Source organism: Geotrypetes seraphini, chromosome 1, assembly GCF_902459505.1.
Source record: "Geotrypetes seraphini chromosome 1, aGeoSer1.1, whole genome shotgun sequence".
Taxonomy (NCBI): Eukaryota; Metazoa; Chordata; class Amphibia; order Gymnophiona; family Dermophiidae; genus Geotrypetes; species Geotrypetes seraphini.
Window position 1 is genome coordinate 391,370,740 of NC_047084.1, and position 17,398 is coordinate 391,388,137.

The following is a 17,398-nucleotide window of genomic DNA, read 5'->3' on the forward strand; positions in this document are numbered from 1 at the left end:
AAAACAAAGGCCCCTACAGATGAGAACATAACATAAGAATAGCTTAACTGGGTCAGACCAATGGTCCATCATGCCATGTAGCCCATTCTCATGGTAACCAATCCAGGTCACTAGTACCTGGTCAAAACCCAAAGAGTAGCAACATTCCATGCCACCGATCCAGGGCAAGCAGACACTTCCCCCATGTCTTAATAACAGACTATGGACTTTTCCTCCAGGAATTTGTCCAAACCTTTCTTAAAATCAGCAATGCTATCTGCTTTTACCATAATTTCTGGCCACTTCATTTTTAAGATTAGATCTTTCCTTCCAAACAAAGACCTTGCTAGATGTCAAATACAGAAAGAACAAGGTAACTTCACAAGGACTTAGCTGTGCAGGAAATGTGAATCTCCTCATACACCCACCATATAGTGCAAAAATGTGCAAAGGTCTGGTTTTTTCTTTCGATCACTACATAGCCTAATGCCACACAAGCAGCGCTGTTACAAACATATTCTGAAGGTCAATGCTAAGGTTAACAAAGTTTCCTTCCTTGGACCAGAAGGAGATACTGACAAACCACTGGAAGAGATCCCAAAACAACTACCCAGGCACAACACCTAAAGATCCACTCAGTGTGTGAACCAGTTGAATGGAGTAGACTAACTGGGGGGTGGAAATGGGCTCGGAGTATGCTCAGCAGAATTTCCCAGACCACCTCTTCCTCTCAACACATTGACACGCTGCCGCCACCATCACCACCATTAGGAACACCTCACCAGGTAGGCCAGCAATGCTTATAAACTTTATAAAACACATTATTATATTTTCTTATAGAGCACATATTTTAACTGAACTCTCCGACATCCTCAGCCTTGCCATTCACAAAAATAGAAGGAAGAAAAGTTCCTGTTTCCTGCTGTCTCACGTCCCCGGCCTATACAATATTTTTCTTCTGCAGACCCTTCAAAAGTCTGACCAAATTCTCGTTTCACTTGCATTATAAAGTACTGAGGATGCCATTTCTCTCCAATCCCAGGTCCTAAAGTCTAAGACAGTAGCGCAAACTAGTGCTGCCCGATTCAAGAAAAAAAAAATTTTTTTTGATTCGATTCAGCCTATTGAATTGGTTTATCGATTCAACTTTCCTGCCCAATTGGGTGTTTGTTTTTTCAAACATCCTGGTGGGTTTATTTTATAGCTTTTTCACCCCCCCTTTGGCTTCTCCTAACCACACTGGCGCTGTGGTGTAAATAAAATAAAGAAACAAAAAGGACTTTTCCTCTCTGTTAAATCCTAGCTCACGTTTGCAGTCTAACACCAGCTCTGGCAGGATACACATTTCAAATCTGACGTATTGTAATCACAAAACAGAAAATAAAATTAGTTTTTCTACCTTTTGTTGTCTGGTTATTTTTCAAATCTTGTTGGTCCACGGCTCTGATAACTTGTTTGCCAGGGTCTCCTTCTTCCTTCTTTCTGCATGCTAACCATCTATCTGCCATCTCTGTCCTCCCCTTTTCCCTTCCCTCCCCAGGAGGCATCTATCCTTTTTTCGTCTGCTTCCACAGATCCATCTTTTCTTAACTACCCTTTCATCCAGCATCTCTCCCTCCTTCCCCACCACCCCAGGGTCCACCATCTCTCCCTTTCTTTTCCCAACTACCCTCCTATCCAGTATCTCTATCCCCCCTCCACACCATCCCTTGTGTCCAACTTCTCTCCCTTTCTGTTCCTTCCCTCTCTAAAAACCATGGTCCATCATCTCTCTCCCTCTTCTCTATTTTCAGACCCATTATTTCTTCCCACCCAAAGTCCGGCATATGCGTGTCTCTTTGAACCCCCCCCCTCATTCCCTCCATGTATTTTTACACCAGGGCCCCCCTCCCTGAAGGCCTGTCCCCCCCCCTTAAAGGTCTGCATCCCACCCCTGAAGGCCTGCACTCCCCCCTGAAGGCCTGCACCCCCCTTGAAGGCCTGCCTGCCTGTTCCCCTTGAAGGCCTGTCCCCCCCCCCTTTGAAGGCCTGCACCCCCCAAAGGCCTGTCCTCCCCTTGAAGGCCTGTCCCTCCCTTGAAAACCTGCCTGCATGTCCCCCCCCTTGAAGGCCTGTCCCCCCTTTGAAGGCCTGTCTGCCTGTCTCCCCTTTGAAGGCCTACCTGTCCCCCCCCCTCCCCCTTGAAAGCCTGCCCGCCCGCCCCACCCACCCCGAAGGACCGCTGGCCTCCATGCACCACCTATGAAGCACCCCGCAGCGGGATCACGATGTCAGCGATCCCTGCGCTGCTTCCTCCGCCGCGGTCCCTCCCCTCCTCTGACGTCAGAGGAGGGGCGGGACCGCGGCGCAGGAAGCAGCGCCGAAGCAGCTCAGGGATCGCTAATATCGCGATCCCGCTGCCGGCTGCTTCTTGGTGGTGCAGGGAGGCCAGGTGGGCGAGAGGTCCTTCGGGGGCGGTCCTCCCCCCCCCCCCTTAGTACGCTACTGATTCCAAGCATTTTCCTCGTCTGTCCCAGGAGGCTCACAATGGGGGACCAAGTGGCCTGTCTAAGGTCACAAGCGCCGGCCCGAACCCACAACTCCAGGTGCGCGGTTGCAGGTCAGTCCACACTCTCGTGGCACACGTAGCATAGTAAACATTGTCTTGACAGGGATGGCAAAAATATAGTTAACAAAGCATGGTAAAATATGACAAAAAAGATAGCATGAAGTTCCAGTTTGGGTCACTTAAACCTCCGACTGAGCTGACCTTTCATTAGAAAGGAGAGAAAAGTTTGAGTGGGGTGAGTGAAACTCTGGAGTTCCCTATCCTCCGGCCTAGGGAGTTATCTGGCCCCAGCTTACGCCCAATCTCCAGTGTGAACTGTTGAGTCTGTGAAGGACTATAACCAGCTGCATGTGTGTGTGCTTTTTTTCTCATCTTTTTGTGAGCCCCGGTATCGGGTGGACACCTCCCCACCGAAGCGAGCCCGTGTGCCAGGAAGCCAGGGCTACACAAACACAATACAAATGATCTCTCCCTGGAAACAGTAAAAGAACGTGGGTGCTGAGCAACTACTGGCATTCACGGAGCTGGCTCCTATAAATGCAAGGATCGAAACTGGGACAGACTTGGCAGCAGGACCATTCTGCACTGTAGCTTCCCTAGCACTATATCAGCAGGCTTCTCTGTGCAGCCTCCGTGGTTCAAAAACACTGGTGAAGCCGAGAACACTTTTAATAATTATTGCTGGAGTAGAGCCCCAGTCTCATCCTACTTGACGAAAGGGAGAGAGTGATTTTTTTTCTTTCTTTTATCTGTGCTCAGTCGGTGCCTCGCCTGTCACCCCTTCCGACCTTAGGGAACGATGAGACTTTCTTGCACGTCGGTGTTTTCTATGGTCTAACGTAAAGCCCTTGTACTGTACAGTTGAAAACAATAGCGGCATGGGCTGTGCTGCCCACTGGGCGCTATACTCTATGGTAGCTGGAGGAGTGGTGCTGTCTCCGCGTTAGCTGCAGTGTCAGAGCGGCGCGAGCAGATGGGGGATACGTCTGTTCTCTTGATTGTTGCAAGGTAAAGAAGCTTCGCGCTTTGTCATTATCTACTGCAGGTCCTGATTTAGGGATAGGGTGTAAAATGATCCATGCTTCCTTCTAACCCTCTCCTCCCCTTGTGGTTGAAAGGGATCGGGGAAATTTAAACGATGGGGTTTTTGCTTACTTGTTTTTTGGGGCTGTTGCTTTTTATTTTCAGTGCCGAAGCTATTAGATGTTGGAAAACACAGACTGAATTAGCAAGAGTTTATGTGAATTTAGCACCTTTCTGTGTGTGCCACTACTGAGTTCAATTTATATCTTTTAAGATTACAGAAAGAAAAATGACTCGTTGAATGAAAGGATTATCAGATTTATGTTGCCATAAGAGCCGTCTCTGTGGGTGTACTGGATGCACCCCCATTACTGAGCGAGCTCCTTCATTGTGTCCAGGTAATTTGTATTGAGTTAGATACCTCAATCATTTTGAATTGTTGGCGCCTATGCGAGTTTTGCCATGTGAAGCTATAATTTTAGCTTTTTAATTTTTGAATTCGTATTTATGATGCTAATGAACTAGATTCTTCTTGATTACGTTTGCATTTTTTCTTGATTTTTGCATGCATGTGGGAACTGTTGTCTAGGCGATGCCGAGGTTCTTTTCAAGTTGCTGTATTCATCAGTGGTTGTGCAGGCGGTGCACTTAGGGTAACTAAGATAAAGTCTATCTTGGAAACATAAATGCACATTAGAATGAATAAAAGTACTTAGCTAAAAATATGTCTGTATATAATTAGAAAAAAGCACATTCATAAAAATGATGGATTTATATGATGTTTTGTAATGCAATAAAGCAGTGGTCTTCAGTAATTTTTAAGTTGAGGCCCCTTTGGATCCAAAAGAGCTGAAAGAGAGCCTTCAATATCTTTCCATGGGAGTTGCAAAACTGTTGACTAGCATGTCAATGACAAATCCATCAGCCTACCTTCAAACTTTATAGAACAGAGGGGTATCCTCAAGGAGGGAGACCATTTCCAAAGGCATTCTCTCCCCCCCCCCTTTTTTTTTTTTTTTTACAAAACTGTAGCACGGTTTTTAGCACCGGCAATAACAGCTCTGACGCTTACAGAATTCCTATGAGTGTTGGAATTGTTACCGCTTCAGACGGCGCTAAAAACCATGCTATGGTTTTGTAAAAGGGGTGGAGGTGGGGTTGTCTATTAAGAAATGTCATGTCCTTTAAGCATTTGGCTCTTACCCCATTCACCTCCCCCTCCCCCTTATTGCCAGGAGCTCAGTTAGAGAGACAGATCATAGCAGAGAAAAAAAAGAAAATGTGAAGGGGACCAGCTCAGAGGTCCCCAGGGACTGCCATTGGCCACTAGGCTTTGCATTGAAGAATATTGCAATAAAGGGCAGCTGGCCAATTAAAATCATTTTAACAGAAAAGAGTTATGTACATATTTGCCAATGTCTATATGAGATGGAAGGGGAAACAAATAGATTTTGGGTTTAGCTCATAGAAATTTTCAGTTGTAAGTCAAGGTGAATTACATGTGGGTACCTGAGGTATTTCCTGCCCCTAGAGCAATTACAATCAAAGGGGCCCTTTTCCAAAACTGTGGTAAGCACTAACATGTGCTTACAGAACAAAAGCGCCTCTTATAGAGCATGCTGAGGCATCCCTCTATAATTTCAGGATGTGTAAGTGGTAATCCAGTGTTCTCCCCAGAAATTTTTTCCAGCCGGGTGGCATGAAAAAGAGGCCGGGTGGGGCGGGACAGGGAAATTTGGTGGTGGGGAAAATTAAGGGCTCCTTTTACTAAGCTGCAATAGCATTTTTAGCGCGTGCAGAATTGCCATGCTACACGGCTAGAACTAACGCCAGCTCAAAGTTGGCGTTAGCGTCTAGCATGTGCGGCAATTCTGCGCGAGCTATTGCAGCTTAGTAAAAGGAGCCCTAAATGTGTACTATTTGTATTAGTTAATTATTATTAGTTATTTTCCAATGCTCAATATGACTGCCTTTCTTAAGGTTTGACATTTGTTCCATAATATATATATATATTAAATTTAAGAAGTATCCAATTCTAGAATGTAATGTAATGTAATTTATTTCTTATATACCGCTACATCCGTTAGGTTCTAAGCGGTTTGTAGAAAATATACATTAAGATTATAAATGAGAAGTAAGAAGGTACTTAAAAAATTCCCTTAAGTGAATAATTAGATATTTGCCCTCTTTCAAATGGTATAGAGCAGCATCTCTCAAACTTTTTTAACTCCGGCACACTAAACGGAGCAAATGTTTTTTGTGGCACACTAAATGCAGCAAATGTTTTTCATGGCTGGAAAATATTTCTGGGGAGAACACTGATGCCGTTAGTTTTCAAGGTCCAATCACGTCAAAGAATGATGCTTATCATGGCAGTTATATAATAATAATAATAACAACTTTATTCTTGTATACTGCAGTACCACAAACAGTTCAGAGCGGTTTACAATGCAAGAGACTTTACATATACAGCGAAGATACAATGTAAGGGAATGTACTATGCAGTTGAGAGCAGATTACAATGCAGGGGACTGTACATATTCAGCATAGGTGTTTATACAGCGAAAATACAATGCAAATTTACGATGCAAGAGACTGTATATATACAGCAAATATATTTATACAGTGAAAATACAGTGCGAGAGACTTATAGAGCAAGATACAATGCAAGAGACTGTATAATGCGGTTGAAGCGGTTTACTATGCAAAGATAGTTGTACATATGTAGCGAGGATACAGAGTGGTAAATGACAAGAAAATGCAACCAGTATCAATTCCGGGAGGGTGCCGAGAGGGGAGGGGTAAGTAAGGAGGATGGGAGTATTGGATTGAGGGGGAGGAAAGGAGAGATCGGGGGGGGGGGAAGGAGAGGTGGTAGAGTTTGGTTAATTGGAGGGTAGGGGTTAGAGAAATTTATCATAGAGGTAAGATTTGAAAGATTTTCTGAAGGATGAGTAAGATGGGGCAGATGAGATGAGGGTGGTCAGGCAATCTGTCCATCTGCCAGCTTGGAATGAGAGAGTTCTATTAAGGAATCTTTTGTAGGTGCATCCCTTTGGGGATGGGTAGGTAAGCAGATAGGCATTGCGCGTGTGATTGGTACCTGGGAACGCAAAGTGGTGAGACAGATATATCGGGGCCAAGCCAGTTAAGGTTTTGAAGCAGAGGCAGGCAAATTTGAAGATGACTCTCACTTCTATTGGCAACCAGTGAAGTTTTCTGTAGTAAGGGCTGATATAGTCTGATTTTTTGAGGCCATAGATTATGAGTCTCAGACGTTTGATGGTTTTCTTGTAGGAGCCCAAATATATGATATTACAGTAATCCAGGGTGCTTAAGATTAGGAATTGGATCAGCAGTTTGAAGGAGGGGAAGTCGAACTAATGTTTGATGGTATGGAGTTTCCAAAGGGTGTAAAAGCATTTTTTGACCTGGGCATTAGTGTGGTCTTCGAAGGTCAGGCAGTGGTCTAGGATGACTCCAAAGATTTTGATGTTGGGATTGATAGGGTAAGTTAGACCATTGAGTTGTAGGGTGGTGGTCGTTAATTTGTGGTTGGGACTTGCAAGGAAGAGTTTAGTCTTTTCTGGATTTAGTTTTAGTTTGAACCGAGTGGTCCGGTGTTCGACCATGGTGAGTACTGATGAGATGTGCTGTTCTGTTTCTTGTGACAATGAGGAAATGGGGATGACAATTGTAATGTCATCTGCATAAATGTAGGATTTCAGCTTTCGGTCAGATAACATGTGTCCCAGTGATGCCATGTAGATATTGAATAGGGAAGGTGATAGAGGGCAGCCTTGTGGAACTCCACAGGGGTTGGACCAGGTATGGGAGTAGGTTCCCTCATTATAGACTTGGTAGGTGCGGTTTTTTAGGAAGCCTGTGAGCCAAGTTAGTACCTGTCCCGAAATGCCTATAGAATCGAGGCAACTAAGCAGAATGTCATGGTCTACAAGGTCAAAGGCACTATTGAGGTCAAACTGGAGTAGCAGAGCACTGTTTCCCTGGGAGAATAGTTGGAGGAGGTAGTCGGTTAGTGACGCTAGGACGGTTTCCGTGCTGTAGTTAGTTAATAAAAAGAATGGATAAGATAACATGAGAAGTGAAATTGTCATGAATCAGAGGGATACATACCTTGTAGGTCCTAAAAGCAGGCTTGTGGATTAGATATAAACTATGAAGGCAGTGGCATACCTAGCATATGTGACACCCGAGGTCCATCATTTTTGACACCACCCCCATCTGTATGAAAAACATGATTTTTAGTAACAATCTACACATCACACAAGAGTGTACCTAGGAAAAGGCAGCATCCTACATATTGCAGTGAGCAGTACATCAATACACCCATTGTAAAACTAAACAAGCCAGACTAGTACAGATCAATCCTACACAGTCAATCCTAACTGAAAACCATGTCTTTCGAACACACAGAACACAGAAAACACCTTTGCCTTGTATGGAATATGTAATCACAAACTAACCCCTCTCCCTTTTACAAAACTGTAATGTGGTTTTTAGCCATGGTGGTAACAGTTCAGACTCTCATAGAATTCTGAGCAATTACCACCATGGCCGGTGCTAAAAAATACACTCTACAGTTTTGTAAAAGGGGGGATAAAATAGAAAAACGTAGACAAAGATTAAATTGAACCACCAAGAAGCTGGCAACACCACAGAAACAGTGATGCATCTCCCCTAAAGCAAAAAAATAAATAAATATAATTTTTTTTACATTGTCTTCTCTGGTTTCTGCTTTCCTCATAGTCTTGACACTCTCTTCCTTTCATCCACTGTCTACCCTCTCTCTGCCCCTTCTATATGGCATCTTCTCTCCTTGTATTCCCTTTCCATCTCTCCCTTCACCCCTATTATTCTGGCATCTATCTTCTTCCCTTCCCTCCTTCAATGGTCTGGCATCTTTCTCTTCTTCCCTTCCCTCTCCCACACCCCCATGGTCTGGCATTTCACTCTCTCCTCTCCCTTCCCCCCACTTCCATCAGCATCTGCCCCCTTTCTTTCCCTCCAACCCAATTCCATCCAGTATCCTTCCCCCTTATGTCTCTCTCTCCTTTCCATGCACACCAATTCCATCAGCATCTGCCCCCTTTCTCTCCCTCCACCACCCTTCCATACCACCCTGACCTCCTTTTTCTCCTTCCACCACCCTTCTATATTCCTCTCTCCCTCCAAACCAGTAAGGTCCCATGATGACTGCTTCTGTTGCCTCTGCCTCTGGAAGATGTAAGTTACGTTGGAGGGGGTGGGAGGGCAGACACAGGGAGTTGCGGCAAGGTTCCGCAATGACTGCAGCTGCCGGTCTACCCCTTCCGACGTCACATCTTCCGGAGGCAGAGGCGTCAAATGCAGTCATCGCGGGACCTTCCTGCACTTCAATGCGGCTGCCGACTTTGCTTCAGAATAAGTACGGCAGCTGTGCTGAGGTGCAGGTGCCATTTAGAGCAGCTTGGAAGGTTCTGGATCCAGCCGGCTATGTACCCCCCTACGGCTGGCACCTGGGGCGGTCTGCCACTGTATGAGGGGACAAAAAATAATAGAAAGAATGGATAACTTGACCGATTTAGACATGTCATACAATTATAACCACAAAAATATGTCATAAAATGTAATTCTAAACTCAAAAGACTCCAGACGAAAAGCAGACTATAGAAAGGAAACCAGAAAAGACCAAACCCATAGTACTAAGATCCAAATGCTAAAATCGGACATGTCCATTACGAAGAGACGTGTGGATCACCGCTAATTATAACGAGTGAGTCTTTAAAATATGAGACGGTAATGGATAGCCAGACCTGGTGGACGGAAGTGACAAATACTGGAGCCAAAACCAGAGCACCGTGATGAAACTTGAATATGGATACCTATTTATACTTTTGAGTAAAATTACAATAAGAACATGTCATAGAAAAGAATAAATAATGTGTAAACTAAAAACCAAGAACAACATATTGTAACACCGAACTCAGAATTAATGAAATAACATGCTAAAAGAACTTAACCCCCCCCACTAAAATAGGGCATATACATACTTAAAATGATGGCTGGTTACAAACAGTATGCCTAGACTATATAGACCTAAACAGGGCAAAAGTAAACGTATGGGAAATAAACAGCTGATAATACAGAGTGTATCTTGAAAACAAGCCGATAGTAGCTCAAAGACAAGCCGACCGGGTAGATGAAAAGTGAACCTGGGAAAGATCTAAATTATTGTACAAATGAGCTTCTATTAAAACCAAACAATAAAACCACAGCACTTGGGAAAGTAAAAAAGGGAGAATAAAATGGACTTAACAAAAAGGTCTCTGCACTGATGAGATAAACTCGTACGCAGAATAAATGTGAACACGCGACAGTGGGGCTATGATATTTGATGCGTTGAAAGAGGCACCAAAAAAGTGTCGGCAGTGGATTGAATGCACACTGATAGGGGAGGGGCATCGGGCTGTTAAAAAATGCTGCTTTAATAAATAAATGAAAATACTGGTGAAAAACTAAATAAAAACCCAAAACCATGATAAAATGCCAAACCTGACTGCAAGTGGTAGTGAAAGTAGCATAAGGCACCCGTAGTACTGTTAGTGCCAGAGCTGCTTAGAATAAAGAACCGTTCTACATGAGGAGAAAAAAGAAAGAATGAGGTGATAAGATGTAAAGTGCTGGCCCCTCACTGCACCACTTGATAAAACTAAGGAGCGATGTTCTAGAGCAGGGGTGCCCACACTTTTTAGGCTTGCGAGCTACTTTTAAAATGACCAAGTCAAAATGATCTACCAACAATAAAATTTAAAAAAACAAACCACAAAGCAAACTGTACCCAGAGAAAATGTTAATAATCATTCCTATTCCGGGGTTTTTTCAAAGAGGTCAAAGCAGATGACTCTATGCACTGTTACCTCAGTAACAACCATACAAAAATAGACAAATACCCACCCCCCTCCCTTTTTACTAAACCACAATAGCAGTTTTTAGCGCAGGGAGCTGCGCTGAATGCCCAGCGCTGCTCTCGAAGCTCATAGGCTCCATGTGCTAAAAACCACTATTGCGGTTTAGTAAAAGGGGACCATATTGTAAAATATAGACAGCAGATATAACTTCAGACACATTTTGATCAGTAAATTTAAAATAAAATTATTTTTCCTTCCTTATTGTCTGGTGATTTCATGAGTCTCTGGTTGCACTTTCTTCTTCTGACTGTGCATCCAATCTTTCTTCCCTTCTTTCAGCTGTATGCTTCCTCTCCTCCTGACCTCATTCCCCTCCCCCCAACTTTTTCTTCCTCTCTTCCTGCCCTTTCTTTCTTTCTTTCTTTCTTTCTTCATGCCCCCTTTCTTTTTTTCTGTTTCTCTTCCTGCCCTCTTTCTTTCTTTCTCCTTGCCCTCCCCCAAGCCAATGCCATTGTCATCGGGGAAAAGGCCCCAAGCCGTCGCCGGCCGCCGCCCCCCCAAGCTCTCCCTACTTTGGGCCGACCAGCATTCCTCTCCCTGATGTCAATTCTGCCGTCGGAGAAGAAGGCTGATTGGCCCAAGATCACGATCGATTGGGGAAAATGCTGCCGGGTCCTGCCTTTACGGAAACTGAAAGTAGGCAGACCCGGCAGCAAGAAGAGCAAATGGAAAGCTTCACTGACCTGTCTCCCGCCTTAGCCCGTAGTGAATGCATGCTTCGGGGCTCTAACATGTGAGTGCCGGCTTCCCTTCTCTTCCTCCCCCCCCAGACATAACTTCCGATTTCAGAGGGAAGAGAAGGGAAGCCGGCACGCCCCGGAGCACAAGTTCGCTATGGGCTAAGGTGAAATCTTCAAGCCAGCTTTTTTTTTTTTTTGTATGTTGAGCAGCAGCGGCGGCAGCAGAATTTAGCTGGGCATTTATCTAAATTTCAGCCGGGCGGACCACCCGGCTGAAAGGCCCTAGGGAGAACACTGCTAACCCATGTGCTAAAAAATAGAATTTTATTTTTTCATGATGGGGATGTATCTGGGGGCAGAGAGTGGGTGCATTCCACACTAATCAGGTAGTGCAGCTCGGTGTCATAGCAAGGGTGAGGCGCCCCTCTCCTGCCCTCTTCTCTGCCCCCACCCCATCCTCTCCTTCCCTATCCCCTCCTGCAGTGCACGTGTGCCCTTCTATTCCCCCTTACCTCGTTAATGTTCCTAGCACAAGCAGCAACCCCAACCTGCTGCTCGCGTTAGCGTCTGCTCTTCTTCTGATGTCACTTCCTAGGTGCGGGTCTAGGAAGTGATGTCAGAGGAAAAGCCGACATTGGCGTGAGCAGCAGGTTAGAGTTGCTTCTTGTGCCGGGAATGTTAAAGAGGTGGGAAAGGGAAGGGGCACGCGCAAGCGGTAGTGGGGAAAGAGCAGGGGGGGTGGAGAGGAGGACAGGTACAGATGCTGCCGTCCCCACCAAGACGGCGTCTGGAGTGGGCTGCTGCATACTAAGAGATTAGCATGCAATCCCATCTATAAAACGGGTGGTGGTAAGGGCTCACGTGCTAATAGCAAAATTAGTATGTGGCCATTAATACAAAAAAAAATAGGATATTCCACTATTTTACCCCAGTGGTAACAATGGCCATAGCAGCCGTTGAAACTCATGGCCCGTGGGCCGCATGCGGACCCCAGGTACTATTTTGCGGCCCGTGGTTGCAATCTCGCACTCTGGACAGGAAGAGAGGCTCTGTCGCCGACGGCAGCAGGAAGTTGCAAGTCAGATGATGCCGGAGCCTCTCTTCCTGCCCAGTGTGAGATCGCGTACAGACCGCGGCTGCAAATTACAGGTATTGCTGGACAGGGGAGGAGGGGAGAAAGGAAGGGAGGAGGGGTACTGCTGGACAAGGGGAGCTCTACTGTGTGTGTTCAAATGTAAGTGTAATAAATAAATAACCCCCCTTTTACAAAATCATAGTGCAGTTTTTAGTGCTGTCTTCAGCGGTAACAGCTCTGATGCACATAGAATTTCTATGAGCATCGGAGCTGTTACCCCCACAGCCGGTGCTAAAAATCATGCGGTTTTGTAAAAGGGGGTGGGGATAAATAAATACTTTATTTTAGTGCAGATGAAACAATTTGTAAATTACTTTTGTTTTAGCATCTTTTGTTAGTTTTTAAAAAGACATACAACCAATACAAGTAATTTTTTATTTATTGCATTAGATGTATTATATAGAGATGATAAGCTTCCAAAACTCAACAATGTTGTTCTTCCTTATTCCTATATAGCAACCTCCCTACACCTCCCAGACTCTCGCACCTCACACCAAGTACCAAACTGCAGAATCTCCCGCTCTCTACACAAAGATCACTATGTTTCCAGGTTTTTCTACAAGCGTACTCGTCCACCTTCTGCTTTTCCTACTCCTAACCAACAGAAAAACAGAAGGGTATCATACATCCTCTATCCCAACCTTATCAGAATACTACAGGTTCCCTTTACCTACCAGAAAACTATACTCTCCCAGAAACTTGATAGATTGCTCCTCATTCAACCATATCAGCATACCTACCAGCTGGGGAAAAAGACCACCCCCAAAACCAAGAACATCAGACCACAACTATCATCCACAAACCAAAAAAAATCTCCTACATCCAAACTGCACACCCTCTCCCCAAACATTCAACACCTCATTATCCTGTGCATATATGAACATCAGATCAATAAGCACAAAAGCAGACCTTATTAAGGACTGGATAGTTAAAAAACAACTAAGCTGCTTATTCCTATCCGAAACCTGGCTAACCTCGGACTCCGATCCCACCATCACAGAATTCTGCCCAATGGGTTACAAAATAGAACTGGTCTGCAGAGAAAAAAAACGTGGTGGAGGTATAGCCATCATACTCAAAAACAACATTAATATAAAGACCCTAGACAAACACTCCACCCTCCCACCTAGACCTCCTAGCCTGTCAACTATCCGACGACTCTCTCATAGGAACACTAACATGCATCCTTTGTTACTCAACACCAGGAAAATGGAATGATAACAAACAAGCTCTCAAATAATTTATTTACCAGAACTCCCTAACATCACCTCATAACCTACTCCTAGGAGACATAAACCTCCATCTAGAAGATCACACCTCTAAACAAGTAATAAATTTACTCTCATACCTTAAAGCACTGAACTACCAGATCCTCAACCCCCAACCCACACACGAAAAAGGCCACCAACTAGACATCGCTGCTTACATGACCCAACACCCTCACAAACCCGAAATCCATATTTCAAATGGGGCATGGCACCCCTCCTTCTGGTCAGATCACTATAAATACACCTTTAACATCAACTGGCCTCAACGCAATAACAAGCTACCTCCACCCAAAACCTCCTTCAAAGCACGACAAAAAATCGAACCCTCCACATTCTGGGACAAAGCAGACCCCGCTATTACCAATATAGCCCCCAACGAATTCATACCCCAATGGCGAACCATAAGCGAAACCATCCTGAATGAGCTAGCCCCAGAAAAATCAAAATTCAAAATCTGCAGACCATCAGATAAATGGTTCGACTCCGAACTTCACCAATCAAAAAAGCTCTGCAGACAACTAGAAAGAGAATGGAAAAAAAATAAGAGCTTAGAACACACCAAAACAGCATGGAGAAATCAAATTAACCAATACAAGACCAAACTCAAGGAAAAACGGAAAGCCTACTACTCCAAATTGATAGGCACAAAAACCCCAGACACAAAAAAGCTATTCAATCTAGTAAAGAACCTCACTGACACCAAACCTTACCTAGCTACTCAAGGAATCCACCAACCAACAGCCATCCAACTAGCAGACCATTTCAAAAACAAGATCACCAATATCAGAATTGCATTCATCAACACACACACCCATCTTGAAAAGATAACAACAAACCCCTCAACAGGTGAAGCCATCGTAGCAGACAGAAGCTGGTCCAACTTCCCAATCCTACTTTGGTCGGATATGAACCGACTCTACAATAAATACAGCCATGCTTCCAGCGACCTAAATAATTGCCCCACTTACCTGTTATCAAACGCCTCCACCACTTTCAAAGCCAACTTTATGCTATGGATTCAAACCACATTGACAGAAGGCCAATTTCCTCAGGACCTAGGAGAGATCTTAATAACCCCAATCATGAAAGATCACAAAGGCCCAATAGATAGCCCCTCCAACTACAGACCTATCGCTTCAATACCGATACACGTTAAAATAATAGAAGGCCTAGTTGCACAATACCTCACCAACTACCTGGAAAACCATAACCCTCACAATCAGGATTTCGAACCAACCACAGCACAGAAACATTACTTGTCTCACTACTAGATACAGCCCGGCAACACATCAGTAAAGGAAAAAAGATGATGTTAATTCAACTTGACCTCTCCGCAGCATTTGACCTAGTTGACCACTCCTTATTACTACAGATACTTGAATGCCATAGGGATCTCAGGCAAGGTCTACAATTGGTTTCAAGGATTCCTCAAATCAAAAACCTATAGGATAAAGTCCAATGATATCAAATCAGAACCATGGTCCAATCCCTGCGGAGTTCCACAAGGATCACCTCTCTCACCTACGCTCTTCAACCTCTTTATTTCCTCCCTAGGAGCCACTTTAGACAACCTAAATGTCACATCCTTCAGCTATGCAGACGATATCACCATACTCCTCCCCTTCGACCCATCAGAGACCACCACCACAGCAAAGCTAGAAACAACCCTAGATACAGTGGAAAAATGGATGATGGACCACAAACTGAAACTAAACTCAGAAAAAACAAAATTCCTTTTGCTCGAAAAGGCCAAAACTCCTACCATCCCAGAACTGAAAATCAAAAATACCAAATACCCAATACAACCCGAACTCAAACTCCTAGGAGTAACGATAGACAGATGCTACACAATGCAGTCCCAAATCAACAAGACAACCCAGAAAGCTTTTCTAACTATGAGAAATCTACGTAAAATCAGAAAATTTTTCAATCCAGCACAATTCAGACTAATTGCCCAATCCCTAGTCTTAGGTTTGCTGGACTATTGCAACGCCCTCTATCTACCTTGTCCTGCCATGATGATAAAACAACTTCAGACCATACAAAACACCGCCCTCAGACTGATCTACTCCCTGAGAAAATATGATCACATTACAACTGCCTTCTTAGACTCTCGCTGGCTACCCATACAAGCACGAATTCAATTCAAATTCTACTGCCTATTATTCAAAGCGTTAAATGGCTCTTCCCCCTCTTACCTAAACAACCGCTTAAACCAGATCTTCACCTCAAGACACAGAAGAACCCCGAACCCTTTTGCCTTCCCCCCACTCAAAGGCACACAGCGCAAGAAAATGTTTGACAACCTTCTGGCAACACAAGCAGCAAAACTCAACCATACCATCTCCAACCTGCTGACGACAACGGGCGACCTCAAAACATTCTGAAAAGAAATCAAAACCCTGCTTTTCAAAAAATTCATCCAACTATCTTAACCCCTCTTCACCTACCTCCAGATAATTCTCCCCTATAAAATCCTCTCCAAATCACCTACCAAGTAAACAGATCCCTGAAATGTATTGTAATCTTACCTACTCTAAATGTAATCTATTTGTTTATATCACACAGTTCACTGTCAATTTGCTATCCAACTTGTAAATCCCCTCAGAATCTTTCCAGCTATATCTCCTCTGTTGTTAAAAAAAAATAAAAATTGTATCTTCACTGGAAAATGTCCAGTCAAATCTTTTGTAATCCGCCTTGAACTGCAAGGTATAGGCGGAATAGAAATCCGTAATGTAATGTAATGTAATAGCTTCTTGCTCTGTTGAGACCAGTTTTTATTGACGCATGGTGAGCCTTCATCTACATGTACTATGAGTGTGAGATTCTTCCTATAATTATATAATTATTATTAACCCATTCTCATCTAATCCAGCTATAAAAATCCTTAGCCAGAGAATGCAGGCCTTGGCTCCCTTGTATCTCTATTTGCATGCATCCTCAGTCTGGCCAATAGGTGTAAGATTATATGAAAGCTATCCCTATCTATTTGAAAACTATTAGGACCTTGTAAGGAATTCTGCCAACTTTTCTTTTCAAATCAAGGAATTTTGGTGCAAAAATTTAATTCTCACTCTCTGCTTACTCTACTCCCTGCCACCAATTTAAGAGAATCATGACCCTGTGGTCCAGTGGTCTCAAACTCAAACCCTTTGCGGGGCCACATTTTGGATTTGTAGGTACTTGGAGGGCTGCAGAAAAAATAGTTAATATCTTATTAAAGAAATGACAATTTTGCATGAGGTTAAACTCTTTATAGTTTTAAAACTTTCCTTTAACAGTTAAAAGGAAAGATATATAAACTATAAAGAGTTTAACCTCATGCAAAATTGTCATTTCTTTAATAAGACATTAACTATTTTTTCTGCGGCCCTCCAAGTACTCTATTTTTCTGCAGCACTCACATTTAAAGTTTAATATCTTTCTTTCTCAAAACTGGCACATTTCAATCACTAAATTAAAAATAAAATAATTTTCCTACCTTTGTTTGGTAATTTCATCAGTCTCTGGTTGCACTTTATTCTTCTAACTGTGCATCCAATATTTCTTACCTTCTTTCAGCCTCCTTTTTGCTGCCTCTCCTCCAGACCTCATTCCCTCCCCCAACTTTTTCTTTCTTTCTCTATGTCTGTCTTTCTCTGATTCCGTGTCCCATTTTTTGCTTTGTTTCTGGCTCCCTGTCCCCCCCCCTTCTTTCTTTCTTCCTTCCTGCCCTCCCCATGCCACCGCCACCGGGGAATAGGCTGCTGCCGCTGCCGTCATCGGGAACAGGCCGAGATCTCCCTACTTCT

At 43.9% G+C, this 17,398-nt stretch overlaps 1 protein-coding gene across 2 annotated transcripts in view; it reads left to right on the forward strand.

The window, feature by feature from the left end:
* Positions 1–2,483: 2,483 nt before the first annotated feature.
* FBXO10 (F-box protein 10) overlaps positions 2,484–17,398 on the forward strand; it is a 302,591-nt gene continuing 287,676 nt past the window's right edge. Inside the window, exons 1-2 of one of the 2 annotated variants that reach the window (XM_033917276.1) lie at positions 2,484–2,578; positions 3,825–3,948. The gene's annotated coding sequence lies outside the window, so the exon portion shown is untranslated. Of the gene's footprint in view, positions 2,579–2,918; positions 3,536–3,824; positions 3,949–17,398 lie in introns of those variants that run through there. The other variant, XM_033917274.1, reaches the window with a different exon arrangement.